The following is a 17,101-nucleotide window of genomic DNA, read 5'->3' as shown; positions in this document are numbered from 1 at the left end:
GCCTGTCTCCCTCTGCCTGTGGAAATCCTGTGGAGGCAGCCTGGGCTCAAATCCCAGCTCCCCCAATGCTCCAGATTAAACCCCACGGGAGTCTGCTTCCAATCTCATTTTCCGGCAGCACGAGACGGGAATAACGATAGCATTTGCCTCAAGGGGTCTGGGGAGGATCGGGGTGCAGAAAGCTCTTGTAAGACCGCCTGGCACCTAGTGAACAGCTGCCTCGACTGCCCCTCCTCCCCCCAACTGCTTGCTGATGGCTCGGATGCGGCCGCCAAGCTGGGCCCTGGGGCATAGTCATAGAGGAGGCGTCCATTTGTCTTTCTTTTTCTTGGCAGGAGGGGGTGGTGGTGCAAATTGAATTTCAGTTTTATCCTTTGTGGTTTTCTGCACAATCCGTCATAACATTTGTACAGCAGGTGACCCGGCTTTTGTGGGAAAAGCCTGTGCTCCAGCCCCATGGACGGCTGAGGCCAGCCCTCAGGTGTGTTTCTCCTTTCCCGTGCCTGGGCCCTTGTCATCTTTCATCTGGGCATGACTTCAGACTGCCAGAAAACATTACAAGGGCGATGCAAAGATCTAGCGCACACTCAGAATCACCAGCTCTTGGTTCACTCTCACCCCGACCCCTACACACACACACACACACACACACACACACACACACAGTTTTTTTGAACTATCTGCGAGTAAGTTGTAGACATGCCCTTTTATTCCGAAGTATTCGGCGTGTGTTTCCTAACAGCAAGGACGTTCTCTTATATAAACACCACGTAATGATCCAACTCGGGAAATTCAGCTCGGCTACAATTGTATTATCTCCTCCATAGGCCACACACAATTTCATCGGTTGTCCCAATAATGTCCTGTGGGACTATTTCCCCCTGATTCTACATCACCCCTGCCTTTAGCGGCCATGTCTCCTTCGCCTCCCTTTATCTTGGAACGTTTCCTTGGCTGTTCTTGACCTTGATGTGTTTGAAGAGTCCAGGCCAGTTTTGCTTTGTAGAATGTCCTTCAGTTTGGGTTGGGGCCCTCATTCCTGAAGGTTCACACCGTACTGCTTGCTTTCCTTCATGCTCTGTAATCCTTGGTGGTCCCGCATGGCTTGTAATTGAGCAAACTAAGGTATAGGGAGGTCAAGTGAATGGAATGGTCCGTGGTTCTGTTCCTAGGTGCTTGCAGAGCTGGGATTCAAACCCAAGACTGATCTGCCTGCCCAGCAACACAAACAGTGACAGCATGTAGGCCCTGAGAGTAACCCAGTGTGAATCAAGCACTTACTCTGAGCTGGACATCGTACTTAGCGCTCTGTACACCCTGCATGCATCCTTGTCCCAGTCCAGAAAGGTAACTGCTCTTAGGAGCCCTGATTTACACATGATGATCAGAGAGGGTAAGTAGACTGCCCAGGGTGCACAGCAGTTAGCTGGTAGGGACTAGCTCTGACCCCAGCAGCTTGTGTCCTGAGCCCACTTGTTGCCTCTGCCATCAGCCTTGCTGGATCTCATAGCATCGGGGGCGGTACTCACCATACTTCTGTGATGTCACTTGGAATCACTGCTGGGGCCCAGTGCTGAGCCAGGCTGGAGGCTTTCACCCGCTTTGCTGACCTTGCAGGAGAGGCACAGATGTACCTATGTTTATGTCCTTCCCCCAGGCCTTCTCCAGAGGGAGCAAACACATCCCAGGGCTGGGGCCTGCTCTCGGGGCCTTCCTGGGGAAAGCTGTCCTGTCCTCTGCTCCTACAGGTACCATAGTCCACCTCCACAGTCTATTTGCAGCAAATGGATGGCGTTTTGATGATTTCCAGGTCAGGAATCCCCGTGTAGTCACTCATTTCATGGCCAGTTCTCTCTCCTGCCAAGTCGCCCAGGGCCGCCCCCCCCCACCCCGCCCGCCGAAGGTGGCTGGTCCTGGCTGCTGTCGGTGTGCCCAGTTGGCCCCACTGCCCAGGCCGCATCCAGGTGGCATTCAAGGCCAACTACCCCGATGATGCAGTGGCTGCTCCCAGCGGAGCTGCTGATTAATTATTCAGTGCTGTATGTCACACTCCATGCCCCTCACCTTCCCTTTGGAGACAGGAAGGTGACAGCCCTGCCTTTGGGTTGTGTAGAGGACACTTGAGGACAGGACACACTTGGAATTCCACTAGCAGAGCAATGGGGTTCCCTGAGCACACCAGCAGAGGGCCCGTCTCTGGGCCCTAGTCTGCCTCTCACCTCCGGGGGACCTTGGGGTCCTGGTCTGCCTGTCCCAGGCACTCCGGTCCGTTATTCATCTGAACACAGCATTGGGCCCCAGCGGTGATCCCAAGCCACATCAGGGAAGCACTGTCAGCATCCTGAGAAAGCCTGCGGCCCCCTGGTTCAGATGTGGGATATCTCCGTCCACTGCAGAGCAGGTGAATGTCCCGTCCTTGGGACCGAGTGTCAGGCAGGAGGTTCTGGGAGTAGCAGCTACCTCCCCCTTCAGGCCCAGGCTCCAGGCACCTGCTACGTATTGGGCCTCCCTCTGCATCCCAGCTCCCTCCTCTGCTGGGGTTGATGGCTTCCTGAGAAGTGGCCAAGAGAGTCCTGTCACCCTGTGCTAGGCCAGTCTCCTTTATCCCTGGCTCGTCTCTGTGGGTGGGAAGTGACCGGACTGCCTGCCTGGCTTGGTGCATTGAGGCAGGGCTGTGACCTTCCCACTCTGACCTCCCTGGCCGGCCCAGGACTCCTCCCCCCATTGCTCTGGCAGTGAGCACCTGGCTGGACTGACTCCTGGGAGAAACTTGGAAGTTTTAGCTCCTCATTTTCCATGGAACATTGCTCCATGTGTGTGTGGTTTAAAACATTAATTAAAAACATTAATCAATTTGGCTGCCTTGGGAAGAGGTTCTTTTTCTGCAGGAGCTGATGTTGTGTGTTATTGCTGCCCCCCTTTCAAGGAAGAGGGAGTGAGCTTGCAGACCAGCGATTCAGCTGCATATTCCTCCTTAGTCCCTCTGAGCTTTTGTGTCCATGTCTGTAAAATGGGGATGAGGTTTATGCAGCGACCTGACCTCCTGGGGTCACTGTGGGTGCTCAGTATGGTCCCGTGAGGATATTCCTCAGCAAAGTGTCCTGTGCGGACGGTGCTTGTCAGTGGCGCTGTTAATTTGATTCAGTATGATGCTCTAGTACCTTAGTGTTTGCAGAGCACCTCTCGCGTGCTCTGTCTTGTCTAATGCTGGTGGCACAGCTGGGAGATTGGTGAGTGTTGTCCACTGCACGGATTCTGACAGGCGTCGCTTGTTCCCTTGGCCCAGAGTGCCAAGCCCCTACGCTCAATAAGTCACTGTGCTGATATGAAGAGGGGAGGCCTTTTCCAAACCCTTACTGGGAAGAGACTAAGAAGTTAAGGCCCGAGTGTTTGCTTAAGTGGTATTACTGAGAGCTGACATTTCTCAGTGTCCACAACATGCCAGGCCCAGTGCTGAGCTCTGCGAAGATTCTCACTTAACACTAAGAACAAACCTCTAAGATGAGATACTAAGGTTTGGAGGGTCACTTGCTCAGTCTCCTAAAAAGACTCGTGTAGACCTGGAATACCGATCCAGGTGGTCTAACAACCAGGGAGCTGGACTGCTGCCTTTTCCAGGCAGAAAGCCGAATTCATTTTTGACAGTAAAGCAAAAAAGTGCCTTTAAAAATGCCTGAGAAGTGTGGGAGGCTGCCCACGGCTGGAGCATAGATGTGCCGAGGAGGGCAGCCTTCTGAGCGCGTTGCTAGTCAGGGGACTTCCCTGAGTGAGCCTCTTCTGCTGGGAACTGGGACAGGGCACGGGGGTGAGACTGGCGCCCGGTGGGAGGAGACAGGCCCTCCCCAGCTTGCAGAGCTGCTGTGGGTCTGTCCATGATACCGACACGTCCAAGCGAGGCATGTGACAACCAGGGGGCCTCAGAGAAGCTAACTGTGACCACATTTTTCCTGGAGGAGGGTGAAGGAATCGGTGGGGTAGGCAGGGCACCTGGCTTCTGCTCTCGGCAGGGTGAGGGTCTTTCTCTAGCTGTTCCTACACTTTAGGGCAAATTTCCCTTCAGAACTTGTCAGTCTTACTGATGCTGAGGCCATGTTCACTGAGCTCCATCTTCTTGATGATCTGGTGGCTAAGATGCTGGGGATTTTGAGGGGGTGCAGGAGGAGGTCTGGAACAGGGGAGAATCACCCCATTGTAAATGTAACTGTTTGGCTTTTTTTTTTTTTTTTTTAAGATTTTATTTATCCATTTGAGAGAGAGCACATGCATGCGTGCACGAGCCGGGGGGTGGGAGGGGCAGAGGCAGAGGGAGAAGCAGACTCCCCATTGAGCAGGGAACCCCTGGGATCATGACCTGAGCCGAAGACAGACACTTAATCAACTGAGCCACCAAGGCACCCCAATAGTGTGGTTTTTGGTCGTGCTATGCCGCCCCTTGAAGGAGAAAAGTTGGTGTCTGCACCCACCCGGCTGAGCATTCGGCTCTGCTCTAGGTGTCCTAGGAGGTCCTTCCAGAGCTGGTAAGACAAGCAGCGGCCTCCTTGCCCCATTCTCCCCCCACCCCCCTCACCCCCCGTTTTGGCCACCTCATGTAGCCATCCTGATGATCAGTTAGGATAAGAACCCTGGTGAAGCGACATTTTTTGTTCCCTGAGTAATACATGATGTCTGCTGGTCACATGTTGCCAGATGACAGTGTGCAGCTCAGATAAATCTTACAACCTAGTGAATGTGACACCGCTTCCATGGCTCATAGTATCCCCACCGTCTGTGGAATGGGTTGGACATCCAGGGACAGGACATTCTCAGAGTGACGTTACTAGGTATGTCTCTCCTTTCCCTCTACCTAGAGTTCCTGGACTCAGGTGTACGAAAAAGCTTTAGTGCGGATGGAAAGCGAGATCGATGGGCAGGGGTTTGGGAGGCAGGAAGACCTGGCTCTCTTTCTGGCCTGGCCTCTCATGTGACTTCTGAAATACAGAGCCATCAAAACTGGTCTCGTAGGAATAAATGGCTTAACATAGGGCTTGGCACATAATAGTTGCTCAGTAAATGTCTGCTCTTCTGAAGCTTCTCCTTTAGCGTTTAGTAAGTGTGCACTTTGTGTTTTTCAAATGAATGGAACCCCTCAACAAATCTGTTTAGTGTTAGCATTGATACTAATACTTCTCTGTCCTTTTCTTGCCTATTTACAGAATCCTGTCATACCTCGGATTTTGGTGCTGTAAGTCTGAAAAATAGACATATCCATTTGGTACTGTAGAGGGACTGTCCTTCCCTGAACTAAAGCTGGGCCATTTGGGGATTTGGAGAATAAAGGTAAGAGATTTCTCCTCTTGAGCTTTATGAAACAAAAAATTGCCTTTGGAATCGGTGATCTCCTGCACCGCAAGTTGGGTTGTGGTTCTTGACTTCTTGGCCTGGCTTCCTGTGCTGGTTTGAGAAGCTGGCTTCCCGTAACCTCACCCTGACACCTGGGACCTGGTTCTCAGCATTCGGTGGCCTCACTGTTGTGCTTTGGGAGGTCTCCCTCTGTGCCTAGCCGAGGATGGAGCCCACCACCTCCTAGGTGGATACCCCATGCCTTTCCTCCTGGCAGAGGGTGGCGGATACTCCAGCTGTCCTGTTGAGTCATGTGGGGACTGCACTGGGGGAGGATGAGAAGGTGCATTGGGAGCAAAGCACCTCTTGGGGCACGTAGAATGGAATCCCTGTCTCTCTCCCGCCCCCTTGCATTGCACGCTCAGTCCCATAAGTCAGAAGCTGTCTGGGGTAAAGGAAGAGGTGAAAACCCGGGGTTTTGGGCAGACCTGGGTTTTCCTGGCTTTGCCACCTGCCTCACCCTGGGCGGATCACTCAGCTGTTCCAAGCCTTGGTTTCCTGATCTGTAAGATAGGGATCATATTAGCTCTTGCCTCGAGAGGATGTCATGAGTATTGAATAAGATAGTGGAGATGGTTTATCATGCCACCTGGCATGGAGGAGGAAATGCTCCAAAACAGGAGGGTATTTTCTTTTTTAAGATTTATTTATTTGAGACAGAGAGAGCGCGCACAAGCGGGAGGGGTGGAGGCAGAGAGAGAGAGAGAATCTCAAGCAGATTCTATGCTGAGCGCAGAGCCCAATGTGGGGCTCGATCTCACGACCCTGACATCACGACCTGAGCTGAAACCAACAGTCCCAGCACTTAACCAACTGCACCGCCCAGGGACCCCAGGGTTTTTTTTTTTTTTTTTTTTAACTCATTAACTACACCATGTACAGTTCCTTCCACACAGCAGGCTCTTTCCAAGTCCTTGGTCTGCTCTTCTCTCTGTGTTTCAGCTCCCGCCAGGTCTGTCTGGGAAATGGCTTGTGCATGGTGCACAGACCTCCCTTCCCTGAGCAGAGTGTCTGACTTCCTCCCGCAGGCTGCAGCCAGCGATCTAGGGCATGCCTCCCTCAGACCCTGTTATGTCTCTCCCCCACCCACGCCCATGCCCCCAGTTGCTCGTGACCTTGTTTAGAGCAAAGGACTGTCTTCTACATCCTGACACCCCACCCGACACCCACCTGACACTACTGTGGATATTGCAAAAGCAGAGGAATGAATAATTAAAAAGGAGGAAGCAGAAAATAAGAGAGAGAGAACCAATAAGAAGAAAGTTCTTAAAGACTTAGAGCAAAGAATGAGGTCAGTTGCAATTTTTTTCCTTAAAAAAAACAAGGTGTTGAAAAGAATAAATCACAATGGAACAAGGAAACGTGGTTCAAGTGGGGACCGGTGAGAAGCCAGGTGTGGAAGTCGGAGTGAGAGGGTAGCAGAGGATGGTGTTCACGTGCCCCTGTGTCTTTTCTCTTGTGCCTTAAATGTGTCCGAGTGCATTTGTATCTCTCGTCTCCTGTGTCCCCCGCGGTCCCGTGACCGATGTGGTGGTGAGCCTGAGGCCCCGCCCTTCACTCAAGGCGGGGGAGACTGACACACACATGGGGTTCTCCAGACTCCCCACAGGCAGGGGAGGGCCGCGGGGGCTTTCTAGAGGGGGTGCTGAGCTTGAGGCTCTTGGAAGTGGCACGAAAGCGAAATCCTAGTAGGAGCCGAGCTGATTTGCAGTTGGGGAGCCTGTGCACCCTGTGCTCAGCACCCCGGTGCATTGTGTCAGGAGCTGATTTCCCGCTGTTCGGGGTCAGAACTCGTCTGCACTCAGTGCCACTGCCAGGCCGCCTGTTCGGCTCTCAAGCGCTCAGCCAGTCCCTTGCATTTTGTTTCCGGAGCCCACGCTCCTGATCCAGGTAGCCGACTTCGGAAGCAGGAGTACCGTGAATGTACCCCAGCCTCTTGTGTGATCACCCTGGCGTTAGGGTCGGACCACGCCGCTCCCATCGGGGGTGTGGGCAAGGGCAGATGGGAGTCCGGTCACTGGGCCGGACGAGCTGCAGACTGGGAGAACCGTCTCTTGTTGCCGCGGCTGGGAGCGTGAGTGGTGTCGCCTGCATTCTGTGAATGGAAGAGAGGCCTGACCGATCTGCCTAGGGGTGATTGGAAAGGAGTTTCCCCAGAGTTCAGCTGCTGGGAGTAGGCAGATGGAGCAGGGCTGGATGCTGGGATTCGGAGGCGCTCCATCCTGAACACATCCCGGCAGGGCTGGTCTGTGCTGGGGGCTCCGAGAAAGGCGTCCGCGCTGTGCTCGTGTGTGTGGTTCTACCCATCCTGAGGACACCGTCATTCCACTAGGGGCCTGTCTGCCTGCACCCCTGCCGTCTGTGAGCCTGGGCCCTGGAACAGAGGTACCAGTACCCCTGCATTTCCCACCCCCCCCGCCCAGCGCCCCCTCCTAGGCCCCCGGGGACCCTGGGCAGGTCCTTCACCACTCTCCAGGCTTCTCATTTCTCAGCTGCAAACTGGACCAGTCCCCCCTTGGGCCGGTCTTGAGGAGCCCAAAGCTGGCCTGAAAAAAGGCTCAGCCAAAAGGGAGCCCTTGTTGCTGGCTTCTCCTCCACCTCCTTGCCTGTCTAGCTTCTGACGGGTGATTGTCCCATCCCCATCCCTCCTTGGACATGCAGACAGGCTTGCCTTCTTCCCTCTGACCCTCACCTTGCTCTTTTGGACTCCCCTCCTGGTACCATCTCCCCCTGGGAGCGTCTCTCGGCTCCTGCCCAATGTTCTCAGGCTGCCTTCCGGCCCTGACCTTTGGGGGAGAGGGCACGCACGGGCTCCTGCCTGCCTGCCTGTCTGTGGACAGGAGCCAGCCCTGGTCTTTGGGCACAGCTATTTATTTCTCTGTCTACAGCACTGAAAGAGCTCCCGGCCCGCTCGGGACTCTAGGCTTGAAACAGAACACGTATTTTCACCCAAACATGTCTGCTATTAGCCCATTTTACTATTTACTCTATTTCTTGTGGTTTCATGCTGAGGTTTTTGGCTCATTGCATTTGACCTGGAGTTTATTTTTAGTAGTGGAGACAGAGTTCAATTAATGTCAGAGTGTGAGGGCAAATGTAGAAGAGGGATTCGCAAGTCTGGAGGGAAATGTGCCTAATTTTGTTGTTTCTGATCCTGCCTGCCGTGCCGGCAGACATTGGGCTTTCTCAGCTGTGCCACCATGGGCTTAGGCAGAGGCAGGGCATGGTGTTCTCGCCACCCCCTGGAAAACAGAAGTGCTTCTGGGACTCTTTCGGGGATGATAACCACTGCGGTTATCATGTGTGATCATTATTACAGTTTTTTTTTTTTTTTTTTTTTTTAAGATTTTATTTATTTATTCAGGAGAGAGAGAGAGAGGCAGAGCGAGAAGCAGGCTCCCAAGGAGCAGGGAGCCCGATGCGGGACTCGATCCCAGGACCCTGGGATCATGACCTGAGCTGAAGGCAGACGCTTAACCATCTGAGCCACCCAGGCGCCCCATTATTACAGTTATTATTAAAGGCCAGACTTTGTCACTTGGGCTCTTGTTATGTCCCCAGTGGGCTTCATTGTCTCCAGAAGCAGCCTCTGATTTTCTGGAATATCAGCTCTTTCCCCTGCACTGTAAATATTTTGAGAGAAGGCTGTGCGTCTTGCTCCCTCTCTGGTCCCGGCTGTTGGCATCATGACAGGCACGTAGGACATGCTTGGGGAATGTTTTCTTGGACCGACTGAATTTGAGGACACTGAGTTTGGGCTAGAAAGTTGGAAACAAGGCAGAAAGTACTCCTCTCTCACGGGCTCCGCAGTCGGCTTTGGGAAACAACTTAAGCACTGCGTCTGCTTAAGGGCTTTCAGTTTATAAAGGTCTCCCTCATCCTTTTTCCTGTCTCTTTGCCCCCGAGTCTGGACTGAGAAACTACAGCATCTCGCTCTGCAGGCGTCTGCAGTAAAGGAGGGAAAAGCCACCATTCTTGCTCTGAAGGCCATCTGGAAATGGAGACTGGCTTTGTGGATCCCTGATGTCGTGGACTGCATGTTTGTGCCACCCAAAATTCATATGTTGAAACCCTAACCCGGAATGCAGTGGTCTTAGAAGGCGGGGCCTCTGGGGGGTGATGAGGTCATGAGGGCAGAGCCCTCAGCGATGGGATTAAGGGTCTTAGAAAAGGGACACCAGAAGAGAGTCACTTCTCTCTGCTCTCTGCAGTGTGAGGACAAAACCAGAAGACTGTCTTTTGCAAACCAGGACCTGAAATCTGCCAGCACCTAGGTCTTGGGCGTTCAGCCTCCAGGAACCTTGAGAGATGTTATTTAAGGAACCCCGTTGGTGGCGTCTTGCAATGGCAGGCTGAGCAGACTGGGACACCGTATCTCACTGATGAATGACCTGGAGACTCAGAGAGATGGTGCTGGTGAGGCCTCCCTGCTGGCTGGTGGTGCATCTCAAGTTTGCATCTTCAGAGTCCGGGCACTCAGGCCTGCCCCACCTGATCTGCAGGCTCTCTGGACTGTCTCTTTGTGGCCCCTCACTGCTCCGTCTGTCTGTCTGTCTGCCTCTCCTGTGATTTTTCTCTGCCATCTGCCTTTCTCTGTCTCCCAGATTTTTCTTCTGAAGATGAGGATCTTTCTTTCAGGAGTGCCTCTTGGGGGAAGGGAGGAGAGGCTAATGGGGCTGCACTGGGGTCCACCTCTGCAGCACCTGGTGTGGTGGCCAGCATGATATGGCAGATTCCTTCCTCCCTCCCACCCTCTTCCACATCCTTGCCGTGAGCCAGGTAGCACCCCAGCTCTGAGAGACAACAATAGGTAAACACGCTGGGGGAGACAGTGTATTCAAATAACTGTGTTTGCATGGTGTTATGGCCTAAATGTCTGTGTGCCCCCCATCTCCCCCAGATTCACACACTGAAGCTGTCCGCAAACCCCCCCCCCGCCCCCCCAGTATACTTGTGTTTGAGTGAAGGAAGTAAGTCAGCTTAAATGAGGTCAGAAGGGCGGGACCCTGATCCGATCAGATTAGCGTCCTTATAAGAAGAGACACAGAGAGCTGGGAGAGCTCGCTCTTCTCTATGCCATGTGAGGATGCAGCAAGAAGGTGGTTGTCTGCATGCTGGAAAGAGATCTCTCATCAGGAACCGAATGGGCTAGAACCTGGATCTCAGACTTCTTGCCTCCAGAGCTGCGAGAAAATCAATGTCTGTCATGCAAGCCTTGTGTGCCCTCTGGAGTTTTGTTACGCAGCCTGAGCTGACTTGGATGCATGGTGGATGCACAGCTCGGGCCACGGGCCATGGGGAGGTTGACTGCCATGGCCCCGAGGCTCCTCTATGAGAGCTGGGTCCTGGCTGACACCTTTGAACCGTCACAATCCCATCTTGAAAATGAGGTGCCCACAAGAGGGACTGTAAGAGCTACTTTTGTCTGTCCCGTCTGTGTCCTGATGCAGAGCTTCCCCAAGCTGGGCCCTGCTCATAGTCATCACTCGTCCTTCCTTCCTTGCTCACACAGAATCCGGTATTTCATGAACACTACTGTGCTCATGGCATCAGGCTCCTGGAAGCAGAGGCGGCTGAATCAGCGCTGTGAGGCCCCATGAACGAGATGCTGTCCTTATGGGAGTAGAAGTGGTGTTGGGGCACAGGACTTGTGTCTTGGTAAAAATACAAATACTACAAATGATAATTGTAGCTCGATACTTTCCATACATATGTATCTTCTTTTAGAGATTCTATTTATTTTATTTTATTTTATTTTTATTTTTATTTTTTTAAAGATTTTATTTATTTGACAGAGAGAGACACAGCGAGAGAGGGAACACAAGCAGGGCGGGTGGGAGAGGGAGAAGCAGGCTTCCCGCGGAGCAGGGAGCCCGATGCGGGGCTCGATCCCAGGACCCTGGGATCATGACCTGAGCTGAAGGCAGACGCTTAACGACTGAGCCACCCAGGCGCCCCGTAAAGATTCTATTTATTTTAGAGAGAGAGGAAGAAAGAGTGCACACAAGCAGGGGGAGGGGTAGAGGAAGAGGGAGACTCTCCAGTAGACTCCACGCCCCGCGTAGAGCCCACAACCCTGAGATCAGGACTTGAGCTGAAATCAAGAGTTGGATGCTTCACCGACTGAGCCACCCAGGCGCCCCAACCCTTTCCATCTATCATCTCATTTACTTTTCCAAACGTGTGAGTGGATGGAGGTTGAGGAACACACCCAAGATGATAAATGAAAGCGTCTCCCCGTGGGATGTGTGTGATGCAGAGTAGTACTTCTGGGCCTTTGCATCATTTCAAGTTCCTTTTATTTTGTAACTTGAGGCTAACATTCAGAAGAGTTTACTAATGAGAGAACCATTTGCTAAATTGCAGTAAGTGCTCCATATCCTGGGTTAGCCCATCCCAGTGTGTCTCTTGGTGCCTCTTACCCCAGATGCGCCCCCTATTCCTTCCAGTCACTTCCCAGCTTGGGCACCAGATTCTCTCCGGGTGAGAAACCCTTCCCTTCTCCCCTGGGATCCAGGTTTGTCTGGGTGGCTGGCTCCAGTGGGTTTGATCCTTGGTTTGTGATGGGTGAAGTGACAGCCCCACGTGGCACACAGCTGTCTCGTGGCCTGGCTCCTCTGGAATGTGGGTGGCTTCCAGAAGCCCTACACTGCTGCCTTCTGGGTCCCTATGGTCTCTCTGACGAATGACCAGCTTGCTGGGAATTCACATTCTTCTGCTCCAAGCCATTTTCTCTCCCGTTTTGTCACTCTGGCAGAGCTAGTCGTGGTGGGTGCCTTTGGGAAGAAAACACCCATCAGTGGGATGGATGCAAGCTGGCCTTTTTTTTTAAACTTCCCTGCAAAGATGAAACCTTTATTAAAACGCAGGAATTGACCCGTTCCAGCATCTTACAGTGTTCGGCCTCAAGGACTCATATGGCCATTTTTCTGCTGTTGCAGACCAGAGGCACCCCGCCTTCATGCCTGTGGGAAATCAGATGGGGAAGGGACCTTTAAAAAGGTTGGATTAAGGAAAATTTCATACAAATAAAAATAAGAGGAAAAAGAAAAAAGAAAAACCAATTTAAGTGCCATCCTCTCTGAGCTTGCTTCTTCTCTGAGTGTCTGCCCCTGCCCCTGCTGGGATGGGAGGGAATTGGGACCTCGGCAGGGGACCTGTAGCAGAAGGGACCCCGGGAGGAGACCTGAGCCTTGGTCTCTGCTTTGCCACCTGCCAGCCCTGGGCTGGGAAGAAGGCTCTTGGTGCTTCTGAGCCTTGGTTTCCTCCTCTGCCGAGTGAGCTGTTCTTAGCACCAAATGACATTGTGGTCTGGCTCTTCAGAGGCACCTGAGACATTCCACCTGTGGCCGTTGAGCTGACATATTCATTGGCCATTTGTTTTGGGTCTTTGAACCTGATTGTCCCCAGTGGGGGCGGAAGGCAGCGTCGGAGAATCATCACAGGAGCAGAAATCGAAGCAAATTTTCCAGGGGTCATCGTTTTTACCTGTACTCCCTGTGCTTACACTCTCCCATCCATATCCTTCACACACGTTTTTAAGCAAAATTTATTTTTAGAACAGTTTTCTATTTTACCAGAAAATTGTGACAGTCCTTCTGAATGGTCCCACATACTGCACACTTGTTTTCCCTGCTATGAACATCTTACGTTAGGGTGGCACATTTGTTACGATGAATGACCAATATCGATTCACTATTACTAACTACAGTTTATACTTATTTTTTAGATTTCCTTACTTTTTACCTGATACTCCTTTTACTGTCCAGGGATCCCATCCGCTCTATCTAGTCTTGTCTTTCTTTAGGCCTCTCTTGGCTGTGACAGTTTCTCAGACTTCCCTTGTTTCTGATGACCTTGACAGTTTTGAAGAGTACTGGTCAGGTACTTTGTAGATTGTCCCTCAATTAGGACTTGTCTGATGTTTTTCCCAGAGTAGACTGGGATCATGGCCTTGGGAAGGAAGACCCCAGGTGTAAAGTGCTATTTTCATCACATCATATCAAGTGATACACTATCACATGAGTTATCACTGTTAATGTTGACCTTGACCACCTGGCTATGTTGCCTCTTGTCAGATTTCTCCATTGTAATATACTCTCCCTGCCTCACCTTCCCCACTGTGCTTGGATGGATGTCACTATATACAGCCTACACTTAGGGAGTGGGAGACCATGCTCCCCCTTGGTGGTGGAGTTGTTACATGAACTATGTGGAAGTCTTCTCCATGGGAGATTTCCCTCCACTCCATCTATATTGATATATCTCAATATGGCATCATGGATATTGAATATATACATTGGATTATAATCCAGTATGACTTTATTTGCACATGCTTTTCCAGCTTTGGCCATTGGGAGCTCTTTCTGTGGGCTCCTATGTCCTTTTAACATACCTCTCCCCGCCTCCCCCCTCCATTATTTTGACATGCCTCCCATTATTGTGGGAGTTTCTGTTTAGTTGCTTGCTTGTTTGCTTGTTTTTGAGCATTTCCTTACTTTCTGGCACTCCTTGTATATTTCCTGCCCCAGATCTAGAATCAGCCATTTCCCCAAGGAGCCCAGTTTGTTTTATCAGGGAATGGTATTAGAAACCAAGGTGTGGGTGCCAGATGTGCTCATGGCTGCTGGGATGTCACTCCTTCTAGGCCTTCTCAGTGACAGTGATGAAATACATGTGTGTATACTAACCCTCGTATACCCACTTGTGTATAAATATTTTTATACATATCCATCTGGATCTATATTAAGCTAACCGTGAATTCAGCGGATGTCCCAGCTATAATCCATTACCGCACTCCCACACTATCGAACAGGCTTATTTTTTCTGGCCACATTGATTGGCAAGAGGAGGTGATGAATGGTGAGGTCCAAAGGTCCACATGGGCAGAGAGCTGTGGCTGAGAACACTGGACTTTTCCCTGTGGGTACTGTGGTCTCCTGGCCACAGGCGGACAGAGACTCAGAGATGGGTCCTGCCCAGAGTGCGTGTAGACCAGGACGCCATCACATGCACATCAGCCTTGCTCATCTCTCCCTGGGCCTCTGTGCCCTTCCCGGCCCCTTGGCCTTCCTGGCCTCCTGCAGGACGCTTTCCAATGTCACCCCTGCTGCATGCCCTCTCCTCCCACACTCCTGAGCCCCCTGGCCTTACCACATCAGAATATGTCCATCCCCCCTTTTTCGTTTTTTTAATTGAACTCTTGCGTGTCTGCCTCTCCTAAGTAGACCAAACCCTTGAGGGAAATCCTGTGTCACCTCAGCAGGGACTCACACAGCCCCCCCAAACCAGAGAAAGGGCTCAGCCATTTGGTTCGTGAGTTTGTCAGGGGACTAAAGCAGTGGACAAGACATGTCTGGCTTTCTTAGAATTTGCGGCATACCGAAGGGGAATGAAGGCATTCGTGTCCAGTGCGGGATGCCCTCCCGGCTCCCCTTTTCCACCAGCTATCCCAAACTCATGTGTCTCCGGGGCCAGGCAGGCGATGGGAGTCAGTGGTGTGGGCCTGGTGGGATTGGTGGGGAACTGGACGGCACACGGGGCCGACGAGGAGCCGGGACTCCTGGTGTGACGTACCGGCCTGGCTGCCCGGCTCAGGTCAGTGTCCTGTCGGGTTGCCCAGGGTCTGTGCCTGAGCGGTTGTAAGCCTTTTGACTCTTGCCCCTGTGTGTGCCCGGTGTTGAGGGAGCAGTGACCAAGCAGTGACCAGCCCACGGCTTCTGATTCTAGCCCTGAAGCACTGCAGGCCCACTGTGGCCACATCTGATGGCTCCAGGGGGACCGGAAGCCTGGGAGGGTGGAAGGCCTTGCACCTTGCTATTCACCCCTGTTCCTGACGTGGTGACGGGGGCAGCACTTGGTCTCAGGGCAATGGTGGCTTCCAGCTTGCACAGGTTCCTTTTGGTCCCATCCTCCGGGAACCAGCCTCACTGGCTGTTCTCAGAGATGACACCCCCAGCCAAGAACCCCCCCACCCAGGGCCTGCCGGACTTCTCATCATCCCACTCTTCCGCCCCATCCCTAAGGGGGTGCACTGTTCTATGCAGCCACTATTTCTCGGATGCTTCAGGGTCCCCCTTTGGCCTTTTCAGTAAATGGCTCTTTAATCTGAAATTCTGCCTCTTCTGGGTCGAACCCTGATTAATGCACAAGGTGTATTTTTGTATTTCCCACTCCTGTCTCCTTCGCTCAACTGAGCTGGAAGCAGGTTTCCAAACTTGTGACCTCGAGGCCCCGAGTGGGCCCCCCCACCGCCCACCTGCGCACTCTGTGTCAGTCGCTGGCTGTCTTCACCTCCTCCTGCCGCCACCCACGACCACGGGCACTCCCGGGGGGCTCGCCGGTGGTCCGTCTCCACAGCCTGCTGAGCAGGGTGGGTGATGCTTTGGGTTTTCCGCCGCGGGCACCGGTCCCCAGGGTGTGCTGGGCTCCTCTGTGTCTGCAGGGGCGTGTGCCCGTGTGGGGTGGAAACAGCCTTGTCCAAACAGACTGGGGCAGCGCTGACGGGGAAGTGAGGCTGGCCTGGGGAGAAGACGTGGGCCGGGGCTTCTTGGGGAATTTCCTCTGTGCCGTGACCCTGCAGAAGGCTGCTTCCTGCGACCCTTCCTGCTCCCCATGGCTGCTTACTGAGGAGTGTCTCCTTGACCCCGTTTCGGGGCCAGCTCTCCTCCCGTGATTTGCCCCTTGCCCCAATACCCTGGTCTGCATTCGCCATCCTGACGGGGCACGGTGACAGTGCTTTTGTCAATCCACTGCCGAGCCTGTACACGGTAAGTCTGGCTGGAGTCCTTGTCCCCCTTCAGGGGCAGTGTGCTTGGTTATAAATCGATATTCCTCGATAATGCTCATTGAGTATGATCATGACGATGGTCAGCCGTAGCAAAAACTGGCCTTTGTATGTGCATTCCATTTTCCTTATAGTGCTTTACACTTTACCTTCCTGATTCAGAACATTCCAGAGTGGGCTGTGTGGACTCTTGGCAGTGTGTACTAGTTTGCAGGGGCTGCCGTAACAAAGGACCACTGGCTAGGTGGCTGAAAACAACAGAAGTTTATTCTCTCTCAGTTCTTCAGGTCAGAAGCCTGAAATCAAGGCGTCAGCAGGACCGTGCGCCTCTGAGGATTCTAGGGAAGAGTCCTTCCTCTTCTCCGAGCTCCTGGCAGCATCTGGCAGTCCTTGGCCTTTGTTGGCTTGTGGCTGCATCTCTCCTGTCCCTGACTTAAGCCTCCCGTGGGCTTCTCTGTGGTGTGTCTGTATTCAGATTTCCCTCTTCTTGTAAGGATTAGGTCCACCCTAATCCAAGATGACTTCATCTTCACTTGACTACTTCTACAAAGACCCAATATCAAATAAGCTCACATTCACAGGTACTGGGGGGTTAGGACTATAACATACCTTTCTTGAGACACAGTTCAACCCAAAACAGGGCATAAGAAGAAAATGTTACAGCTCCTATTTTTATTTTATTCCCTTCTTAGAAAATAGCTTCGTTTTTGTATATTTTCTAATATTACAGGCATTTGTGTGTATAAATGACAAACAAATACTTATGCAGAATTTGGGGGCTGTGCTCAAACACGAGCGATGAGGGCATACTCAAAAGAACACAGTAATCAGGCCATACTGTCTGATGTATAGACTGGCCAAGTCGCAGTCACCTTGGGCGGCCATAACAAAAGACCATAGACTGGGTGGCTTAAACAGCAGGAAATTTATTTTCTC

General features: G+C 52.3%; 1 protein-coding gene across 1 annotated transcript in view; it reads left to right on the top strand.

Annotated features, from left to right (window-relative positions):
- The window catches only part of LOC123858718 (uncharacterized), a 180,283-nt gene that overhangs the window by 80,280 nt on the left and 82,902 nt on the right, over nt 1–17,101 (top strand). The window contains exon 4 of the mRNA XM_064587442.1: nt 5,193–5,316. The gene's annotated coding sequence lies outside the window, so the exon portion shown is untranslated. The remainder of the gene's footprint in view (nt 1–5,192; nt 5,317–17,101) is intronic.

Source organism: Mirounga angustirostris, unplaced genomic scaffold (assembly GCF_029215605.1).
Source record: "Mirounga angustirostris isolate CCGP_5_RB_7025 unplaced genomic scaffold, mMirAng1.0.hap1 SCAF_4, whole genome shotgun sequence".
In the NCBI taxonomy this organism is placed as follows: Eukaryota; Metazoa; Chordata; class Mammalia; order Carnivora; family Phocidae; genus Mirounga; species Mirounga angustirostris.
Note: the sequence above shows the minus strand (reverse complement) of the source record. Positions and strands in the feature narration are given on the sequence as shown.